The sequence below is a fragment of the Macaca nemestrina genome, chromosome 13, assembly GCF_043159975.1.
Source record: "Macaca nemestrina isolate mMacNem1 chromosome 13, mMacNem.hap1, whole genome shotgun sequence".
In the NCBI taxonomy this organism is placed as follows: Eukaryota; Metazoa; Chordata; class Mammalia; order Primates; family Cercopithecidae; genus Macaca; species Macaca nemestrina.
The window spans coordinates 47772185-47794265 of NC_092137.1; the positions used below are offsets into that span (position 1 = coordinate 47772185).

General features: G+C 45.1%; 1 long non-coding RNA gene and 1 other non-coding gene across 2 annotated transcripts; both read left to right on the plus strand.

The window, feature by feature from the left end:
- The first annotated feature begins 5443 nt into the window (after positions 1-5443).
- On the plus strand, positions 5444-13452 carry LOC139357841 (uncharacterized). Its single transcript, XR_011611708.1, has 4 exons — positions 5444-5818; positions 6850-7028; positions 11431-11594; positions 12093-13452. It is a non-coding gene; the product is annotated as an uncharacterized lncRNA (long non-coding RNA).
- An 8210-nt stretch (positions 13453-21662) lies between these two features.
- On the plus strand, positions 21663-21877 carry LOC112423756 (small nucleolar RNA U3). Its single transcript, XR_003014312.1, has one exon. It is a non-coding gene; the product is annotated as a small nucleolar RNA U3 (small nucleolar RNA).
- Positions 21878-22081: the final 204 nt, after the last annotated feature.

Below are 22081 nucleotides of genomic sequence, written 5' to 3' on the forward strand. Positions count from 1 at the left end.
GTCTCAGTGCTCAGTTCTGGGTCTATTTTTAGCTCCTCACCATCTTGCCAGTGGCCCAGGAGTGGCCTGAAACTCCGTTGGCCTCCTAGGGCAGCACTGCTGAGTAGACTGGGCTCCATCTATTGAAATGCTCATGGCATTTGAGATGAGGTGCTTTTCTTAATTAATTCTAACCTGTCAGTTTTCATTTTTTTCCTTTGAAGCCCAAATAACAACATGTCACCCTTCTTAACAAAAAGCCAGCATTGGCGTTGACTTTTCTTTTTGGGCTAGACTCATGGAAGGTGCCAGAATCAGGAAACTGGAGCTTGTTTTTGCGTGTATAGGGGAAAAAATTCTTGGAGTTACATAAATCATGCAGGATCTATTCCATGGAAAGTAATGCAGCTATTACAATGCCAACGTATTTATTAACATGAAAAGGTGTTTATAATACATTGTGGAGTAACAAAAACTGTGTGTAGTATAATCCATTTTGTATTTCTTTTATCTACTTATTTTTTTTAATCCTAACTTTTCTTCCAAATTAAACATGTATATCAGCTCTTCAAGTGGGAGAAATTTTTTAAAAAAGGAAAGGAAAAGAAAACAAATACATACATGTTTAAATTTATAAATAAATTTAAATACTACAGCAAATTTAGTGTTAAGTGTGGAGCTGTAACAGCAAACCCTGGCCCTGAATTTCAGTGGATACTGGTCTCTCAGTCAGTTCCAATAAACTTAACATTTGAATTAATTTCTGTGCAGACCCGTATTCTATTTATTTAAACCTTTTTTTTTTTTTTCCCCTGAGACAGAGTCTTGCTCTGTCACCCAGGCTGAGTGCAGTGGCTTGATCTTGGCTCACTGCAACCTCTGTCTCCTGGGTTCAAACGATTCTCCTGCCTCAGCCTCCCAAGTAACTGGGATTACAAGTGCCTGCCACCACACCCAGCTAATTTTCTGTATTTTTAGTAGAGATGGGGTTTCGCCATGTTGGCCTGGCTGGTCTCGAATTCTGACCTGCCCTCCTCAGCCTCCCAAAGTGCTGGGATTACAGACAAGAGCCACTGCTCCTGGACTCATTTAAACATTTTAAAATTTTATTTTATTTTTATTGACATGTAATAATTGTACATATTTATGGGGTACAATGTGATGTTCTAATACATGTATACATTGTGTAAAATTCAAATCAGGGTAATTAGCATATCCTTTTCTTCATACATTTATCATTTCTTTGTGGTACGAACATTTGAAATCCTTTCTTCTAGCTATTTTGAAATATACAATACAATATTGTTAACCATAGTCACCCTACTGTGCAATAGAACGCCAGAACTTATTTCTTCTATTTAATTAGTTGTTTAAATTTTTAAATTTTTAATTTTTGTGGGTATATAATAGGTGTATATATTTATGGGGTACATAAGATATTTTGATACAGACATGCAATGCATTATAATCGTATCATAGGAAATGGGGTATCCATCAACTCAAGCATTTATGCTTTGTGTTACATACAATCCGATTATACTCTTTTAGTTATTTGTAAATGTACAATTAAATTATTATTGACTATAGTCACACTGTTTTCCTATCAATTACTAGGTCTTATTCATTCTATTTTTTTCTGTACCTGTTAATCATCCCGGTCTATCCCCTATGCCCCCTCCACTAGCCCTTCCAGCCTCTAGTAACCGTCCTTCCCTTCTCTATATCAGTGAGTGCAATTGTTTTGATTTTTAGATCCCACAAATGAGTGAGAACATGCAATGCTTTTTTTTTCCCTGTACTTGGCTTATTTCACTTACCATAATGATCTCTAGTTCCATGCATGTTGTTGCAAACGACAGGATTAATTCTTTTTTATGACTGAATAGTACTCTATTGTGTATATGTAGCACATTTTCTTTATCTATTCATCTATTGATGGACACCAAGGGTGCTTCCAAATCTTGGCTCTTGTGAACAGTGCAGCAACAAATATGGGACAGCAGGTATCTCTGTGATATACTGATTTCCTTTTTATTGGGTATATACCCAGCAGTGGGATTGCTGGATTGTAGGGTAGCTCTATTTTTAGTTTTTGGGAGAACCTCCAAACTGTTCTCCATAGTGGTCGTACTAATTTGCATTTCCACCAACAGTGCATGAGGGTTCCCTTTTCTGCACATCCTCTCCAGCATGTATTACTGCCTGTCTTTGGATGAAAGCCATTTTAACTGGGGTGAGATGATATCTCATTGTAGTTTTTTCCATTTTGTTTTGAGACAGAGTCTCACTCTGTTGCCCAGGCTAGAGTGCAGTGACACAATCTCAGCTCACTGCAACCTCCACCTCCTGGGTTCAATAATTCTCCTGCCTCAACCTCCTGAGTAGCTGGGATTACAGGTGCACCACCATGCCCAGCTAATTTTTGTATTTTTAGTAGAGACAGGGTTTCACCATGTTGGTCAGGCTGGTCTTGAACTCCTGACCTCAAGTGATCCGTCTGTCTCAGCCTCCCAAACTGCTGGGATTACAGGTGTGAGCCACTGAGCGCAGCCTCACTGTAGCTTTGATTTGCATTTCTCTGATGATCAATGATGGGAAACACCTTTTCATATGCCTGTTTGCCATTGTATGTCTTCTTTTGAGAAATGTCTATTCAAATCTTTTGCCCATTTTTTAGCCAGATTAAATTAGTTTTTTTTCCTATGAAGTTGTTTAATCTCCTTATATATTCTGGTAATTAATACCTTGTCAGATGAGTAGTTTGCAAATATTTTCCCCCATTCTGTGGGTTGTCTCTTCACTTTGTTGATAGTTTCCTTCACTATGCAGAAGCTTTTTAACTTGATGTGATCCCATTTGTCCATTTCTGATTTGCTTGCCTATGCTTGGGGGGTATTACTCAAGAAATTTTTGCCCAGACCAATGTCCTGGAGAGCTTCTCCAATGTTTTCTTGTAGTAGTTTAATAGTTTGATGTCTTAGATTTAAGTCTTTAATTCATTTTGATTTAATTTTTGTATATGGCAAGAGATTGGGGTTGAGTTTCAGTCTTCTGCATTTGGATATTCAGTTTTCCCAGCACCATTTATTGAAGAGACTGTCTTTTCCCCAATATATGTTCTTGGCACCTTTCTTGAAAATGAGTTCACTGTCAGTGTGTGGATTTGTTTCTGGTTTCTCTATTCTGTTTCATTGGTCTGTATGTTTGTTTTTATGCCAGTACCATGCTGGTTAACAAAGCTCTGTCGTATACTTTAAAGTCAGGTAATGTGATTCCTCCAGATTTTTGGATTTGTTTTTGTTTTTGCTTTTTGCTTAAGATAACTTTGGCTATTCTGGGTCTTTTGTGTATTTTTTTTTCTATTTCTGTGAAGAATGTCAGTATTTTGATAGGGATTGCATTGAATCTGTAGATTGCTTTGGGTAGTATGGACATTTTAACAATATTGATTCTTTCAATTCGTGAACATGGAATATCTTTCCATTTTTGGTGTTCTTTTCAATTTCTTTCATCAGTGTTTTATAGTTTTCATTGTAGAGATTTTTCACTTCTTTGGTTAATTCCTAGCTATTTAATTTTATTTGTGACCCTTTTAATGGAATTACTTTTTTCATTTCTTTTTCAGATTGTTTACTGTTGGCATATAGAAATGCTAGTGATTTTTGTATGTTGATTTTGTATCCTGCAAATTTACTTAATTTGTTCACAAGTTTTAATAGTTTTTTGGCAGAGTCTTTAGGTTTTTCCAAATATAAGATCCTGTCATCTGTAAACAAGGATAGTTTGACTTCTTCCTTTCCAGTTTGGATGCCCTTTATTTCTTTCTCTTGTCTGATTGCTCTAGCTAGGACTTCCAGGTACTATGTTGAATAACAGTGGTGAAAGTGGGCATCCTTATCATGTTCCAGATCTTAGAAGAAAAGCTTTCAGTTTTTCCCCATTCAGTATGTTATTAGATGTGAGCCTGTCCCTTCTCTCTTAACTGTGACTTTGTACTCACTGACCAACTTTTCCCTGCCCCTGCCTCCCTCATCTCCTCCCAAACTTGTAATGATCACTATTCTACTCTCTCCTTCTATGAGATCAACTTCTTTAGATTCCAAATATGAGTGAGATTATGTGATATGTGTCTTTCTGTGCATGGCTTATTTCACTTAACGTAATGCCCTCTTGGTTCATCCTTGTTGCCATGAATGACAGGATTTCTTTCTTTTCTAAGGCTGAAGAGTATTTCATTGTGTATATGTATCATATTTTCTTTATCCATTTGTCCATTGATGGACACTTAGGTTGATTCCATATCTTGGCTATTGTGAGTAGAGCTGCAATGAACTTGGGAGCACACATATCTCTTTGACACACTGACTTCCTTTCCTTTGGATATATACCCAGTAGTGGGATTGCTGGATCATATGGTAGTTCTATTTTTTAATTTTTGAGAAACCTCCATACCGTTTTCCATAATGGCTGTACTAATTTACATTCCCACCAGCAGCGTAAGAGGGCTCCCCTTTCTCCACATTTGCATCATCATTTGCTGTCTTTTGTTTTTTGATAACACCATTTTAACAAGTGAGAGATAATACCTCACTGTGATTTTGATATGAATTTCCCCAATGATTAGTGATGTCCGGCAATTTTTCGTATACCTTTTGGCCATTTGTATGTCTTCCTTTGAGAAATATCTATTCAGATATTTTTTTACCCTTTTTACCCTTTTTACCCTTTTAACCTTTTTCTAATTGGAGTCTATTCATTTTTTTACTTGATTTTCCATTTTGAAAAACTTAAAACCCACAGAAAAGTTGGAAGAATGGTGTACCTTTACAATCAACACCCAAATTTCTTTCACCTAGATGGATTGACTAGGATCATTTTGCCACATGTGCTGTCTCCATGTGGTTCTATATATGTCATCCCTCATCACCTAACACTGTGCTGAATAAATGAATGGCTGGAGTGGCAGAAAGGCCAGTCCTTAAAGGGCAAGGTGGGTCATACAGTGGGGACTATCTGAGGTCCAGTGGGTGGCTAGAGGGGAACCAGGAGCAGACGGACGTCACAGGCAGAAAGCAGTCAGTGTAAGCAAAGGCTCAGAGGGTGGGCAGCACAGAACTTCAAGGAGGTTATAGATCTGGCCAGCAGGGTGTGGGAGGGAAGGTGGAGATGATCCTGGAACTAGGGAGATTCCCAAAAGTCTTGGCTACAACCCAAAAGTGACAAAGTGTAAGGGGAGTGATCTGGTTTAGATCTGTGTCTCCACCAAATCTCATGGTGAGTTATAATCCCCAGTGTTGGAGGTGGGACCTTGTGGGAGGTGATTGGATCATGGGGCAGAGTTCTGATAAAGGGGTTAGCACCATCCACTTGGTGCCGTTCTTATAATGGTGAGTTCTTGTGAGATCTGGTTGTTTAAAAGTGTGTGGCACCTCCCCGCCCCCCTCTCTTCCTCTTGCTCTGGCCATGTGAACTGCTGGCTTCCCCTTCCCCTTCTGCCATGATTGTGTGTTTCCTGAGGCCTCCCCAGAATCCCAGCAGATGCTGCCATGTTTCCTGTACTGCTTATGGAATTGTGAACCAGTTAAACCTCTGTAAATTACCCAGTCTCAGGTATTTCTTTATAGCAGTGCAAGAACAGACTAATAATACAGGGAGCCACTGAGAGGAGTAACATGAGCAGTTTTGTGCATTTTATTTTATTTTATTTTATTTTGATACAGAGTCTCGCTCTATCACCCAGGCTGGAGTGCAGAGGCGTGATCTTGGCTCACTGCAACCTCCGCCTCTGGCGGTTCAAGCAATTCTCATGCTTCAGCCTCCCGAGCAGCTGGGATCACAGGTAAACGTAACCATGTCCAGCTAATTTTTGTATTTTTAGTAGAGTTGGGGTTTCAGCATGTTGGCCAGGCTGGTCTCGAACTCCTGGCCTCAAGTGATCTGCCCACCTCAGCCTCCCAAAGTGCTAGGGTTACAGGTGTGTGTGAGCCACCATGCCCGTCCAGTTGTGTGCATTTTAAAGATATCTCCGCTACCATGATGAAGAGGGACTTTTGAGGTCCTGAGGGAGGGATGGAAGGGAAGACCAGCTATGGTCCAGGACAAAGACAAGGAGGCCTGAACAGGTGAGAGGGGCCAGAAGGACGTAGAATGAATAGCTCTTGGAGTGATTGCCTGGGTGTAGTGAGGTGGGGAGGATTCAGGACAACTCCCAGGGTCTGGCCAGGAACACGTGACTAGAGGCCAGTGCTGTTTCTCCAGATGGGCAATACAGAGGAGAAGCCAGTGGTGAGGGAGTGGGGAGTGAAGGAGGTGCTGACTTCAGTTTTTGATGCGTGGAAGTTGAGTGGCCTATAAGACATTTAAATGGAATACTCAGCAGGCAGTTGAATCTGAATCTGGATCTCAGGGCCAAGACTGGTCTGGGAATGGAAATGTTGGAATCATAAGAGTCTTATGGATAGGATGACCCCATCCTGGATGGCAGGCACAGCCCCTGTTCATGCCTATGTTCCAGCATATTTATTAATTGTTCCCTCTTTCACTTTTCCAGTTTGAGCAATATTTTGTTTTGTTTTGTGGAGATGGGGTCTCACTGTGTTGCCCAGGCTAGTCTTGAGCTCACAGCTACCTTAGCCTCCCAAAGTGGTAGGACTACAGGCATGACCCACTGTGCCTTGCCAAGTTTGAACAATAATTAATATAGTCACCCTAAAAAGGGTAGATCAGTCACTCCCTATATTCACCTAACACTTGCCACCCCTGGCCTGGCTTGGTTCTGTGGGTGTTTCATGCCGTATGTGGTTAATCACTAGAGGTCTGTGGCCTCTATTCGCGCATATTTCCCACCATTCTTCCCTTTCTATCTTTCAGGTAGATGGTGCCTAAGAAATATTTACCTGTCCCATGGTTGAGAGATTCATAGGCCCCAACCTACTGAGGGGAGAGAAGGTGGGAGAAGCTCTGTAAGTTATCTTACCGGAGGCTGGTGGATTAAGAGGCACCCTTGGACCAAGTCCCTATTAGGTATGGGATTTAGGAAATACAGAGAGGTAAGAAAACTCTAAAACATTCCCTGTTTTCATAACTGGCCCACGCTGCTCCACTTCCTTCACCCCTTGCATGGGCTCTGACAGCTAGAGTGAGTTTGCAGGCCTCTCCCTTTCAGTGCCTCCTCAGAGGCAGTGTGGCTGCCTGGTTCTGAGGGAGACCTTTTGGAAGCCACCCTGCTGACAAGAGCCACACCCTGGCTGTCCTTGGACAAGACCTGTCCACCTTCACCTTCTACTGTTCCCCTCCATGTGGCCTTTGCTCCAGCCACATTCTGAACATATCCTGAACATGTTTGCCTTTGGGACCGGTAAAGCCCTTTTTCCGTACCCTCATTGCCCCTACTCCTGTGTCTATGAAAATCTACCCACGTGGCCGGGCATGGTGGTGAGCCACCGGCGCATGAGCGCCTGTAATCCCAGCACTTTGGGAGGCTGAGGCGGGTGGATCACAAGGTCAGGAGACCGAGAACATTTTGGCCAACATGGTGAAACCCTGTCTCTGCTAAAAATACAAAAATTAGCTGGGCATAGTGGTGCATGCCTGTAATCCCAGCTACTTGGGGAGGCTGAGGCAGGGAGAATCGCTTGAACCCAGGAGGCGGAGGTTGCAGTGAGCTGAGATTGCGCCACTGCACTCCAGCCTGGGCAACAAGAGCAAGGCTCTATCTCAAAAAAAAAAAAAAAAAAAAAAATGTACCCACTCTTCAGAGCTGACTCAAACATGACCTGATGCCCAGGAGACAGTCCTGGATTCTCCCTGCTGGAGGTAAAGCTCCCTTCATCCAGAACGCCACTGTGGTCCCCACTGCCTCCTTCATGGTTTCATCTGAGTTCTTGCCTCACTTACTCTTTGGAACTCAGGGTGGAGACACTTTCTTTTACATTTTTGTGTTTCTCCATAATGCCAAACATGGGGATAATTATGATGTGTACAGACAACATGTAGAATGCTGTGGTGCACTGAACTGATTTTGTCTCCAGGTAAGAGGACAGCATTAAGGGTTATGAAGCAGGAGGTAGAGGGTGAAGGAATTTGTATTCATTCGTTCATTCATTCAACAAATATTTATTGACAGCTTCTGTGTACTAGACGCTATGTTCCATGGTAGATTTAGGCAAATAAATCTTCAAGGACCTCATTATCTAAAAGAGAACAAAAAGGAGACATGTAAACAAAGAGTCACCAAACAATGCAATAAGCACCATAAAACAGCAAGGCCAAGTGCGCAGATGGAGGAACCCATTCTGTCTCATGGAGTCTGGTAGCATTTCACCAGGAAAGTGACATTTAAGCTGGGTCTTGAGGCATGCCTAGGCGTTCGCCAGGTATCAGGGAAAGGGTACTGTTTACTGTAGAGGAAACGATAAAAGCAAAAGCACTGAGCCCCAGAGAGGCTTGTGTAGCGGACTGGAAGGCATTCACTGCAGAAGAGGAGAAGACAATAGGCATGAGGGTGGGGGAGGCAAGAAAATGCCAGGAAGTGAAGCAAGGGAGGGAGACAAGAGCCTGACATTGTAGGCAGAGGGCAAGTTTTAAGGTAAGTGAAGTCCTGGTGACCACAGCAGCACAAAGAGTGGAAGAGAGATATGGTCCTGAGCACACAGCTGCTCCCAACCCACGTTTACCTGGGGCTGCCCTGAACTGTCAGTCATGACTGCTTTGCTTTGGATTGCAGCTCCCTGCAGGGAGCTGCCCACCCCACACCACTGAGTTGCCTGCAGCTGCCACAGAGGCCAGCCACCTCCTCACCTACTCTCCTGGACAAGCACTTCTGAGGACAGAGTCCTTGTCAGGGCTGGTTTCTGGGCTGAACCTTCCTTTGCCACCAACAGAGAGATGCCTGCACCCCTCAAGGGTAGGCAGATGGCTAGTCCTGCCCTCCCAGCTGGGCAGCGCACTGGACTGGCAGTGCCCTTTCAAGTGTGCAGGAGTTGGCAGGAGCCCTCAAGCCAGTATCCACCCTCCTAGGTATCCACACTTGGCAACCTCACTTGTCTCCAGCCTGTGTTCTTGCAGATGAAACTAGCAGAAAGAAGGAGCTTGCTCCTACTTGGCTCCCTAATGTTTTTAAAATCACAACTTTGATGTTTCCTGGTCTGCTGGGTGACACCAGTTGTCCTTGCTTATTACCTCTTAGTGCTCCCAAATGGTGTTGGTCACCTGCAGTGCAGAGATTGCCTCCTCCTTTGGACCCTAGCACTTACCAGTCCCTGGTCCTCGCTGGCCTGCCTGGAGGCCTGTCTCATTGTGAATGTTTACACAAATGGAAAATGTCAGTGTTTAATCTGTAAAGGGAGCCCAGATTGCAAAGATCCAAAAGGAAACATCTAAAGGTGAGCATCCTTCCTCTGGGTGTGGGACATTACAATGTCACATCAACTCACATCTCCACATTCACTTAGCACCTCTGTGGGCAAGAGGATGGGGAAGGCTCCCTGACCTTCCAGAGCTTCCAAAAGAAAAAGACAAACTTACAACTTGTAAAATCCTAGAGTCAGTGTCACAGTGCTGTGGCGAACTGAACTGTCAAGCAGATGCAACTTGCCCCAGACATGGACAAAAAAGGTTTAGTGGGCTGGGCACAGTGGCTCACGCCTGTAATCCCAGCACTTTGGGAGGCCAAGGCGGGTGGATCACCTGAGATCAGGAGTTCGAGACCAGCCTGGCCAACATGGTGAGACCCCGTCTCTACTAAAAATACAAAAATTAGTCAGGCCTGATGGTGCATGCCTATAATCCCAGATACTTGGGAGGCTGAAGCAGGGAGAATCGTTTGAACCCACGAGACAGAGGTTGCAGTGAGCCGAGATCGCATCACTGCACTTCAGCCTGGGCAACAGAGCGAGACTCGGTCTTAAAAAAAAAAAAAAAGGCTCCCTATGAGTTAGGCTGGGAACTGGGGATGGATGGAGATGGGGAATGGATAGAGATGCTTCCAGGAGGAAAAGGACATGAGGGATGGTGAGGAAATTTCATGCTGGAGTAATGATAGAACCAGAAGGCTGAGGGGAGAGCTCAGGAACATAGACGATGGGCAAGCTGAGGGGGTCGGGAGACTTGAATGCCTGTCCAGTGAGTTAAGCCCTTCTGTGCGCAATGGAAGGGAGGCAGGCACACCCAATCCTGGCTTTGCCACTGATCAGCCTGAACCTTGGACAAGATACTTCTCCCTCTGGGTCAGATGGGTGGGTGGGGGGAATCACAGCAGAGGTTCCCAACCAGGAGGACAGAGGTGCTTTACACACGCACGCACACACACACGTCTAGAGCTAGTTCTGGGGTATCTCTGGGGATGTGGCCTGGACATGTCTGGATGTTTAAAGATGCTTGGTGCTTCTGGTGTGGATCACTGGCTTAAGTCATTTCTAAGATCCCGTTAGCTCTAAAATGACCATGTTTCTGAGGCATGAGAAGTTGGTGACATGGCTGGTGTGAAGGAATCACTGGCCAGCCCAGCACTAGCCTTTAAAACCAGAGGCTGTGGATTCACGTCATGTGTAGACAATGCGTTGGAATCGCTGGGGTGATGCAAATAATTTCAGGACAAAGTTGGTGCTGGGGGCTGGGGGTGGAGAGAGTCTTTGGGCCTGAATGATCCAGATAATTGCAGTGCTGGTGATGCCCTCTCAGCATGCCCCGGGGTGGGTGGTGGGAGCCCATTAGTCACGGGGTGGGCTGAGGCGAGGTGGTTGAGGAACAGGGAATAAATAAAAGGAGTGAGCAGTCATGTCTCAAGCAGGCCTGCAAGGGCGGGGGTGGCTGCCAGTGTCCCAGGCAGGGTGGCTGAGACATGAGTCACACCCAGAGACGCTGACCTGGCAGCACCCAGCCTCTCTAGGAGAGGGAAGGAGGAGGCGGGCACTGGGAGTTCAGAATGTCAGGACTGCCTCTTGCTGGATCCTTGGGCTTGAGATCTTTGTCATCCCTTATCACCACCCTTTGCAAAGCTACATGGCAGAGACACGTCTGTTCATAGCTCTTCTGCCACTCTTTATCCTTAGACTATCAGAAGCTCTACTTCTGACCTTAAGGGCCATAGCCACTCAGTTGTCATTCTGGACCATAGTAACCAGAGCATTCTGACCTTCAGAGCTGCCCGATGTGACCATTCTCTGTTTTAGACAGCCAGGCTGGTGTGTGAAGTGGGAGGGAGGAACGAGCTTTATTACTACCTTCTCAGAAACCTGCTTTTCCCCAAGGCCTCAATTTGTTCTTGCTCCCCCTCAAATGTAACCCATGGCCCATATAGGAGATTGTCTTCCTAGAGACGAGGTCTTTCCTAATGTTCAGAGAGGATCCAGACCGCCAGCTCCTGGAGGACATAGACAGCTCTTCAGGACGCCTGAAAAGCCAGCCATTGACAAATCTGTCTAACACTCTTGCAAATTCCATTTTCTACAGGGTGAAATGCAGACCTCTTTCCATGACACCTGTGGATGCTCTACAATCTGACCTAGGCTGACCATGTCCTGCCTGGAGGGCTGGGTAAGGGGGGCACTCAGGCTTAGAATAGCCACATGCCTTCCTCTCCCTCTGGGACCCACTTTCAAGGGAGCCAGCCTGAGGTTTGCATCACTGTTTGGTCTCCTCCTACCCTTCCAGATCTTCCTGGTGCTGGAGTTAGTGCCCCCCTTTTTCCTCAGCTGAGTCATGACCCTCACCCAGCCCAGCCCAGCCCCCTACCCTAGATCTGCTCCTACACCTGATTGATGCCCTGGCCTCAGGCGGGCTGGAGCTTGGGGCCGGTGCCTCAGGCCTTCAGCCTTGCCCAGGGCAGCCTGGGCAGAAGCTGAGATTGGATGTCTTTTGTCAACCTTGGCAGAGAAGTACTGAATGTGTCAAGATAATTGAAGGTTATTGGTGCCTGTGGGAGGGATTTGTATTCCCAGGGATTCTGCTGGACCCTTTGGGGCAGCTCTGTTTGGCTAGCTGAGGGTTCCTATGTTTTCCCACAATTGAATGTTGACAGTATCTGTGCTCTTGCTTTTTAAAAATGTCCTCATTTAGAATAGCTTTCTTTTATTATATGTTTTATCTTCCTTTTTTTTTTTTTTTTTTTTTAGATGGAGTCTCACTCTGTCGCCCAGGCTGGAGTGCAGTGGTGTGATCTCGGCTCACTGCAAGCTCCACCTCCTGGGTTCACGCCCTTCTCCTGCTTCGGCCTCCTGAGTATCTGGGACTACAGGCGCCCACCACCACACCCGGCTAATTTTTTGTATTTTTAGTAGAGACAGGGTTTCACCGTGTTAGCCAGGATGGTCTCGATCTCCTGACCTTGTGATCTGCCTGCCTCAGACTCCCAGAGTACTTGGATTACAGGCATGAGCAACCGTGCCCGGCATTTTATCTTCCTTTATATCTTTTAAGTGGGAAATGGGAGACCAGTATGAGGGGACAATTGTGAAGCTTGCCTGTGCTCCAAGTTAGGGACACAAGATCCCTTCGCCCCTGGTTTTCCCCTGTAATCCTCCCAGAGCTATAGAGCTGAGCTTGTATTCAAGCCGCAGACGGGGCCCTTGACCTTGAACCGGGCAAGGCTGACAGCCCCGCAGCAGGAGTGCTGCTGTGAAATAACTCGGAGACATCCTCCCAGAGCAGTGAAGAGGCTGGAAGGAGTCAGGAAGCCTCAAATCCCCGGCCTGTGACTTACAAAGCAGCCAGACCTCCCTCAGGACTAGACAGAGCAACCGTGTCACCTAGAGCTGCCTCCATCCCAGCACTGGGATGTGGTTGGTAATGTGAGATTCTCACTAGGGCTGGCTACCCAACGCCGCAGTCACAGCCACATACGGCTATTTAAACTTGAATTTAAATTAACTAAAATTAAATAAAGTTTAAAAACCAGTTCCTCATCCACAATAGCCACATTTTAAGTGCTCATGAGCCACATGTGACTGGTGGTTGCCTCGCTGAACAGCACGGGTCCAGAACACCTCCGTCACCACAGGGCTCTCTTGGCAGGATTTATGGGTCCCCTTTACACCGAGCTGTCTACCCATGTTGCCTAAATGCCTTTCCTACCTAATGGTAGATGTTCAGTGGGTGTGTTTGCCCTACAGACTCTCTCAAGCTTCTTTCTCAACCAGTGGAAGTAGCTGTGTGGCCTTGTGAGGTCTCCCTTCTAGAAAGAACAGGTAGCATGCCTCTGACAACCAGGTTGACTAGATGACCTGCAAGGGTCCCCAGTATCAACTAGCTACCTGACATTTACTGCCTAAACTAATGCTTCTCCCTGTCCAGTGGACACTTCTCAACGAGGCTGCCCTTCTACCTCACTGCTGCTTCTTAGTCACTGGTTGAATTTGGAAGAAGAGACCCTTCAGGGGCTCCAATGACCAAGAACATTCCCTTCCCTACTCCTCAGTGTCACGCCCCCCTCCTCCCAAGCATCACCATCACCAAAAATAAAACTGCCTTGATATCCTTGCTGTAGTCCATGAAGCTTCTGTATTAGAATTACTTGGAAGGAAGAGTCTTGTTTAAAATGCAGATTTTGGCTGGGTGCGGTGGCTCACACCTGTAATCCCAGCACTTTGGGAGGCTGAGGCAGGTGGATCACCTGAGGTCAGGAGTCTGAGACTGGCCTGGCCAATATGGTGAAACCCCATCTCTACTAAAAATACGAAAATTAGCTGGGTGTGGTGGTGTGAACCTGTAGCCCCAGCTACTCAGGAGGCTGAGACAAGAGAATTGCTTGAACCTGGGAGGCAGAGGGTTTCAGTGAGCCAAGATCATACCACTGCACTCCAGCCTGGGGGACAGAGAGAGATTCTGTCTAAAAAAAAAAAAAAAAAAAAAAGCCTATTTCTTGGCCCTACAGCAAGCCAATGTAATCAGAATCTCTTGGGGGTGGGCTCTACTGAATTTGAGACCCACTGCAAATGAGGAGGCCACACAGGAAGGACCTCGGGGGTCCCTGGAAACTAGAAATCAACCTCCTTTACATTCTAAAGTCTCTGGTTTATTGCAGACCAGCTCTCCCCCAGGCTGAGAGCCAGATACTGGGAGCTTGTGGTAGGGGTGGTGTGAGAGAAATGTTCCCCATGGCCGCCTGTTCTCCTCCTGCCCAGCCCCCACCGGCACACACACAGGTGCATACACACATCCACATGCACACACTACTCTCTCAGGAGGTCTGCTGGGAAACCAACAGACTTTCAGAAAAGCCTGTTCCAACCCTGGCTTCATGGGGCATGGTGAGCTCCTGATCTTCTCTCACGGGCCCTTGTTGGGGAGGAAAGATTTCTCTCCCTCACCCATCACCAGGTTTATGGCTGAGGCGCTCATAGTAAAAGACAGATTAACAAGAAAAAAGCATACACATTTCTTTAATATCTAGGTTTGACGTCACACGGGAGCCTTCAGAAATGAAGACCTCAAGAAACAGGAAAACCTGTGTGTTTTTATGCTTAGGTTTGATAAAGAGTGAACAGTCGTGCAGACGTGGACAAAGTGGGTAATACACTATTTATTACTATTCCAATGGTAGTAAACTGGCGGGAACTTAGCAAGGCCCGTTCAAAATCTTCTCTGTGTCCCTGAGATAAGAACATTCTTTTCTTGTTGGTATAGAATGGGCATCTCATGCAAGGGTCTTATCACCTACTTCAAAACAAGATCAAGGAATTTTTGTATGGGCTGCTTTAGGAGGAAGAGGGTCAGAGATACCTTCTTGTTTCTGCTGCTTCCTCCAATGCCAAAGTGCCATATTTGGAATAGTCTGTTCTGAACCCCATCATCCTGCTGCATGAACCCCCCATGACCTAAGTCTCCTGCCTCGGAGAGACCTTTCTTTTCTCTAAATCAGGGTTTTGAAATCTTTTTTAACCCTTGCCCCACTTTGGTGAACACAAAAGTCTATCTCTGAGATTTTAGTATGCCACTTTCTCCTCTCTTCATATCTTCCCCAAATATCCTGCAGTTTGTGTTACAAAAATAAGGTTTTCTCCTTATTTTCCAAATATAAAATTATATGCACACAATACTTGAAAGAGTATAAAGGTAGAGTGTATTGCTAGAAAGAAAGTCGTACTGGTAGACTCTAGCATGAGCCTGCATCAGAATCACCTCCAGGCTTCTTAAAAAACAGCTTGCTGGGCCCTACCTCCAGAGTTTCTCATTCAGGAGGTCTGGGATGCCTGGGGGAACCGCATTTTGAGAATCGCTGCTCTAGAATGGTGATACACACTCCCTCCCTAGGGCCAGAAGAAAGGCCAAGCCTTTGACACAACAGACACCAGATCATCTCATGGGGCTCCGTTCTCTCTCTGTGCTCCCTCCCTCTTCAGAGTGGGAGCACCTACCTGGGTCTCAGTAACACTGAGGGCCTCTCCCGGGTGAATCTCTGCGTTGTTATGCAGACCAAGTCTCTATGTTGGCAAATACTTCACCCACTCCAGGGAGAAAGGAAAGAAGGAGGTGAGAAATGAAGAACCCTTTCTTGCCAGGGTAATATTGAGCATGTCTTTTCAAACTCCACATCCGGAAGGCTTAGGATATGTACATGGGGTGTGTGTGTGTGTGTGTGTGTGTGTGTGAATGCACACATGAGACACACATATATATGATTTTTTGTTCCTTAGATTTCTGGGCACCATGTGCAGTAACCAAAGCAGAGCATTCATCCTGTGAATCTGAACAGCATTAATGAAGAATGTAGGTCTCCTATTCCAGTCGGGACTCAGAGCGGAACAATGGCATAGCTTGCGTATTTATTTAGGCCTTGGCATCTCAGCAATGAAAAAGTTCGTGGAATAAATGAGCAAAAGATGGAGAACTTTTCTGCTCTGTGTTTATAGGTTTCGGCTGTTCCCAAACCATCCATCTTGAGCTCTCACCGTAAAGCAGACAAGCAGCCCTTTGACAGGCGCATCTTGAAAGTTTTACACTATTTATTTTTTCCCCTGGGAAACAATCTAGGTCTCTGCCACTGAGGCTGTCAGGCAGTAACAGAGTGCCTGAGCTCATTCAATTGTTTATGAGGCTTTCTCTGAAATCCTTAGCCCTTTCCTACGGATGGGAAAAGCAATGAAAAATCTCTTAGCAACAACTGAGCAGGACTCATCTGTCCTCACTGTCCTGATGCTGCCCCCTGTTTACTATTTATCACCAAATGGGGATAGTGATAAATGGCTCAGCTGGTCCCTTTCTACCTGGGGCTGGAGCATTACACTCAGTTCAAAAAAGGAACTTTAAGAGGAGAATGACCCATATGGTGAAGAACTTTAAATTATGCCTTACAAGGAAAGACAGAGGGAACTTGGAAGACGTAATCTAGAGGTGGACACTACCCCTTGTCATCAAATATCCAAAGAGCTGTTAGGTAGAAGCACCTTGAACTTGCTTCCTGTGGCTCTTAAGGGAAATCCTATGATGTTCAGGATTTGCCAGGCAAATGTTAGCAGAGGCATTAATGTTAGCGGAGACTCTTTTCTTCCTCTCTCTCTAGGCAATCTCATTTCTTCTCATGGCTTTAAATAACATCTTTAGGCTGATGACTCTTAAGTGTATATGCCTAGCCCAGATCACTTTTCTAAAATGAGAGCTTGGGTATTCAGCTGCCTACTCACATCTCCACTTGCTGTCTCCCTGACATCTCCAACTTCATATGTGTAAAAGTGAACCCTTGATCTGGACCCCCTAACCCAAATCTTATCCTCCCACCATTTTCCCCATCTCAGTAAATGGCACCAGCCTCCACCCAGTTGTCAAGTCAGGAATCTGGGTGTCATTCCTGGCATTTCCTTCTCATTCACACCTCACATCCAATCCATCACCAAGTTCTGTTTATTCCACCTCCAAAATATTCATTGAGCTCCTCTATTCCTCTCCACCGTCATATCCACCACCCTCATTGAAGCTGCCATCATCTCTCATGGGACTATTACAAATGCCCTCTAACTACTCTTCCTGCTTCCATGTTACCTGCCATCCTCCCACCCAACAGCCAGAGAGACACCTGAAAACTCAACATCTGACCAAGTCATTCCCCTGCTTAAAACCCTTCAATGGACTGGGCGTGGTGGCCCATATCTGTAATCTAGCACTTTGGAAGGCTGAGATGGGAAGATCATTTGAGTCCAGGAGCTCAAGACCAGCCTGGGCAACATAGTGAGACTTCGTCTCTATAAAAAATTTAAAAACAAAAATTCCTTCAATGGTGTCTGTTGCAGTTAGATAAAGTCCAGGCTCCTTCTGAGATGCACAGGGTCCTGCATAATCTCTCTCCCCTCATCTGGTACCACCCTCCTCACTGCTCTACGCTGGAGCCACACTGGCCCTTTCAGCTCCTCAAATGTACCAAGCTCCTTCCTGACACCTCTGCCTTGATTTGCCATCCCCCAGCGCCCCCTTCCCTCAGTCTTTTAGTTCTCATCTCACGTGCCACCTTTCCAAAGAAGCCATCAATTTTAGTTGTCTTTTGCTGCAAAACAAATCATCCCAAAACGTAGTGGTTTAAAACAACAACAATCTTATTTCTTGTAATTCTGTGAGTTGCCTGGGGCTTAGCGGGATGGTTCTTCTGCTGGTCTTGCTTGTCAGGTGTTCACGGTGAGATGGCACCTGGGGCAGAAACATTCAAGATGGCTTCACTCACATGTCTGCCATCATGGCAGGAACATCTCATCTGGGATACTGGGATAGCTGGGCCTCTCTGTGTCACCACAGGGCTCACTCTCTCAGTGGCTTCTTCAAATGATCTCTCCAGCAAGATGACCACACTGATTTGGGGCTGGAATTATCCCATTAAAAGCTTTGTTCGAATAGAGAGCTGTGAATATTGGATATGTATATTTGTTAGTGTGAATAAATGGTTCCCAGGAGTGATGGTGTAGTATACTGAAAAAGAACAGGACTTTGGGGTCCAAAGTTCAAATCTCATCTCTACCATGTATGATTCTTGCTTATTCATTAAGGCTACTTTGGTTACTAACAATAGAAATGAATTCTGGCAAACTTAAGCCAAAAAGTGGGAATTTATTAGAATGTATTAGTCAGGGTTCTTCAGAAAAACAGAATCCATAGGATGGAGATATATATAAATAGATATATAGATATATAGAGATAGAGATAGATAGATAGATAGATAGATAGATAGATAGATAGATAGATAGATAGATAGAGAAAGAGAGAGAGAGAGATTTACCAGGAGGGATTGGCTCACACAATTATGAAGGCTGAGGAATCTCATGGTCTGCCATCTGTAAGCTGGAAGCCCAAGAAAGCCAGTGGTGCAATTCCAGTCCAAACCCCAAAGCTGGAGAACTAGGGAGTGGGGGTGGGAGGTGAAGGGGATAGGTAGGATATAAGATCTGGTCTCAGTCAGAAGGTCCAAGAACCAGGAGCACAGACACCCAAGAGCAGGCAAACCTAGATGTCTCAGCTCAGACAGCAAGAAAATATGCCCTTCCCTGCTTTTTTATTCCATTCAGGCCCTCAGCAGATTTGATTGTGCCTACCTGCATTGGTGAGGGCGATCTTTCTTAGTCTGCCAATTCAAATGCTAATCTCTTCTGGAAACACTCTCACAGACACAGCCAGAAATAATGTTTTACCAGCTATCTCATAGCCCAGTCAAGTTAACACATAAAACCAACTATTACAGATCACATGGAAGGGTTGACAACCATGCCTCAGCAGTAGGAGTCAGCAGCCTTTTTTCCAGAGTGTTGCTACTAACCTTTCTCAACCTCAATGATTTCTTTGTGTCTCTCTTTCGTTCTTTAAAGTCCTTTTTTTTTTTTTTTTTTTTTTTTTTGAGATGGAGTTTCGCTCTTGTTGCCAAGGCTGAAGTGCAATGGAACAATCTCAGCTCACCACAACATTCGTCTCCTGGGTTCAAGTGATTCTCCTGCCTCAGCCTCCTGAGTAGCTGAGATTACAGCTGGGATTACAGGCATGCACCACCACCCCTGGCTAATTGTGTATTTTTAGTAGAGATGGGGTTTCACCATGTTGGTCGGGCTGGTCTTGAACTCCTGACCTCAGGTGATCCACCCTCTTCGGCCTCCCAAAATGCTGGGATTACAGGCATGAGCCACTGTGCCCGGCTTCTAGTTTTAAGTCTTACACCTTCGTCTGTCTCAAGACTGACTCAGCTTGGTTCAAGTATCAAATTCTTTGGTCGGGCCAGGTGCAGTGGCTCACACCTGTAATCCCAGCACTCTGGGAGGCTGAAGCAGGTGGATCACCTGAAGCCAGGAGTTCGAGACCAGCCTGGCCAACATGATGAAACCCTGTCTCTACTAAAAATACAAACGTTAGCCAGGCGTGGTGGCAGGTGCCCGTAATCCCAACTACTCAGGGGGCTGAGACAGGAGAATCACTTGAACCCAAAAGGTGGAGGTTGCAGTGAGCCAAGATTTTGCCACTGCACTCCAGCCTGAGCAACGAGAACAAAACTCCGCCTCAAAAAAAAAAAAAAAAAAAAAAAAATTCCTTCGCTGGCCAACCAGCTAAGGCTACAGGGTACAGTTACATGGTACAGGGTAGGCTGCCAGGGGCGCCGGAGGATGGGGTACACAGTTGGGAAAGGGAAGTCAGCGTGAGGCAGGTGACGAACCCAAGATGGGTCAACTATACTAGGTCAAGTTACTGGTAAGCCTCAGTTTTCTTACATATAAGGTAGGATAATCTACTTCTTAAAGTTATTGTAAGGATTAATCAAAATCATGTCAAAAAGTGCCTAACACATAGTAAACACTAAGTTTACGGTTAAGTGTTGTTATTTTTAAAAAACAGTGTATCTTATTTATTTTATATTTTTTAAAGAGACGGGGTCTTGTTGTGTTGCCCGGGCTGGTCTCAAATTCTTGGACTCAAGCGATCCTCCCACCTCGGCTTCCCAAAGTGCCAAGAAAAATAATTTTAATACTGGTGAAGAACTGAATGAACTAGTAATAGCTTCAAAACATCATCATAATCTTAAAGAAAGATTCTGGGCTCACCTTATACTTGTCTTGATCCAGCCGTGGAATCAGCCATTTCTCCAAGGAGCTCTCATTCCTTTTATGAAAAATGGTATTCAAAAGCCAAGACCTGGTTCCTAGATGTGCTCACTGCTATTAGGATGTCACTGTTTATAGGTGTTCTCAGGGGACAGAGCTGAGGAACGCACATGTGCACACACACATTTATATCTACATTTATTTCTATCTCACTGCATATGGGAAATCATGAGTTCACACCCGTAGCCCCAATTCCAGTTAAACACCCCAGGTGTTATTCTAGTTTTCTCCTACCGTATTTGTCAGTTTCCTGATTTTAATGGCTGTGTTTTGGTTGTAAAGGAGAATGTCCTTATTTGGAAGAAATATACACTGAAGTATTTACCCAGTGAGGGGTATGAAGTCAGCAATTTACTCTCAAATAATTCAGAAAAAAAAAGTTATTTGAACCATATTTGCAACTTTTCTGTAAGGTTCAGATTTTTCAAAATAGAATTTATTAAAAACAAAGGCCGGGCGCGGTGGCTCAAGTCTGTAATCCAAGCACTTTGGGAGGCCGAGACGGGCGGATCACGAGGTCAGGAGATCGAGACCATCCTGGCTAACACGGTGAAACCCCGTCTCTACTAAAAAATACAAAAAACTAGTCAGGCGAGGTGGCGGGCGCCTGTAGTCCCAGCTACTCTGGAGGCTGAGGCAGGAGAATGGCATAAACCCGGGAGGCGGAGCTTGCAGTGAGCTGAGATCCGACCACTGCACTCCAGCCTAGGCGACAGAGCAAGACTCCGTCTCAAAAAAAAAAAAAAAAAATCCTAAAACAAATAACCTCATACATGTGTCACTTCCTTACCTGGGCAGGTAAATTACTAGAAGGAGAAATGCTTCATCAAAAGACCTGTCCATTTGTAGTTTTGTTTTGTTTCTGGAGACAGGGTCTTTCTCTGTTGCCCAGGCTGGAGTACAGTGGCACAATCATGGCTCACTGCTTCTTCAAACTCTCAAGAGATCCTCCCTCCTCAGTCTCCCAAATAGCTGGGACCACAGGCATGCACCATCATGCTCAGCTAATTTTTAAATTTTTTGTAGAGATAGGGGTCTCTCTATGTTGCCCAGACTGGTCTCAAACTCCTGGGCTCAAGATATCCTCTGGTTTTGGTCTCCCAAAGTGCAGAGATTAGGCCAGGCAGGTGGTTCAAAGCTATAATTCCAGCATTTTGGGAGGCTGTAATGGGCAGATCACTTGAAGCCAGGAGTTCAAGACCCCTCTGCCAATATGGTGAAACCCTGTCTCTATTAAAAATATAAAAAAGCCAGGCACAGTGGCATGTGCCTGTGATCTCAGTTACTTGGGAGGCTGAGGCACGAAAATAGCTTGAACCTGGGAGGGGAGGTTGCACCTCAGTGGGAGATCTCGCCACTGCACTCCAGCCTGGGTGACAAAGCAAGATTCCATCTCAAAAAACAAACAAACAAAAAAAACGAAAGAAAGAAAAACACAAAGTTCTGGGATTACAAGTGTGAGCCATCTCGCCTGACCTGTTTATAATCCTGATGGCTGTTGCCCAAATTGCCCTCCACAGTGATTTTACAATTTACATAACCCCCCACCTGGAGTGAACGAGAAGCCTTACTCTCCCCAACACGATGTTTTATAAGACTTTAATTTTTAAAAAAACACTTCAGTTGAAGACTTTACTTTCAGGGATCATTTGTATAGAAGTTCTAGAAGAAACTAGAGAAGTTTCTCTGCGCAGGTAGAGCACCGGAAACCACCAGGAGGAGGCACGTTCTCTCCTGAACGTGAAGCTGGTCTTGGTGTTACTTTGCAATTGCCATTTGGCATTGATGGGCGTTCATTTCCCTCCAACAAAGTAAGACGGAGAAGATGCAGCCTGAGTGGTCTGCCTTCTTAAAAAAAAAAAAAAAAAAATTGTTGGTGAAAGCTGCTTTCTTGTGTAGTTTTAATTTGCATTTCTCTTACTGTGAGTGGGTTTGAGCATCTTTTCAGAGACTTAAAGCTGGTTGTATTTCTCTTTCCTTGAGTGGTTGGTGCACAGTCTTTACCCATCTTTTTATTGGCTTATTGTTCTTTTATTCTTGTTATT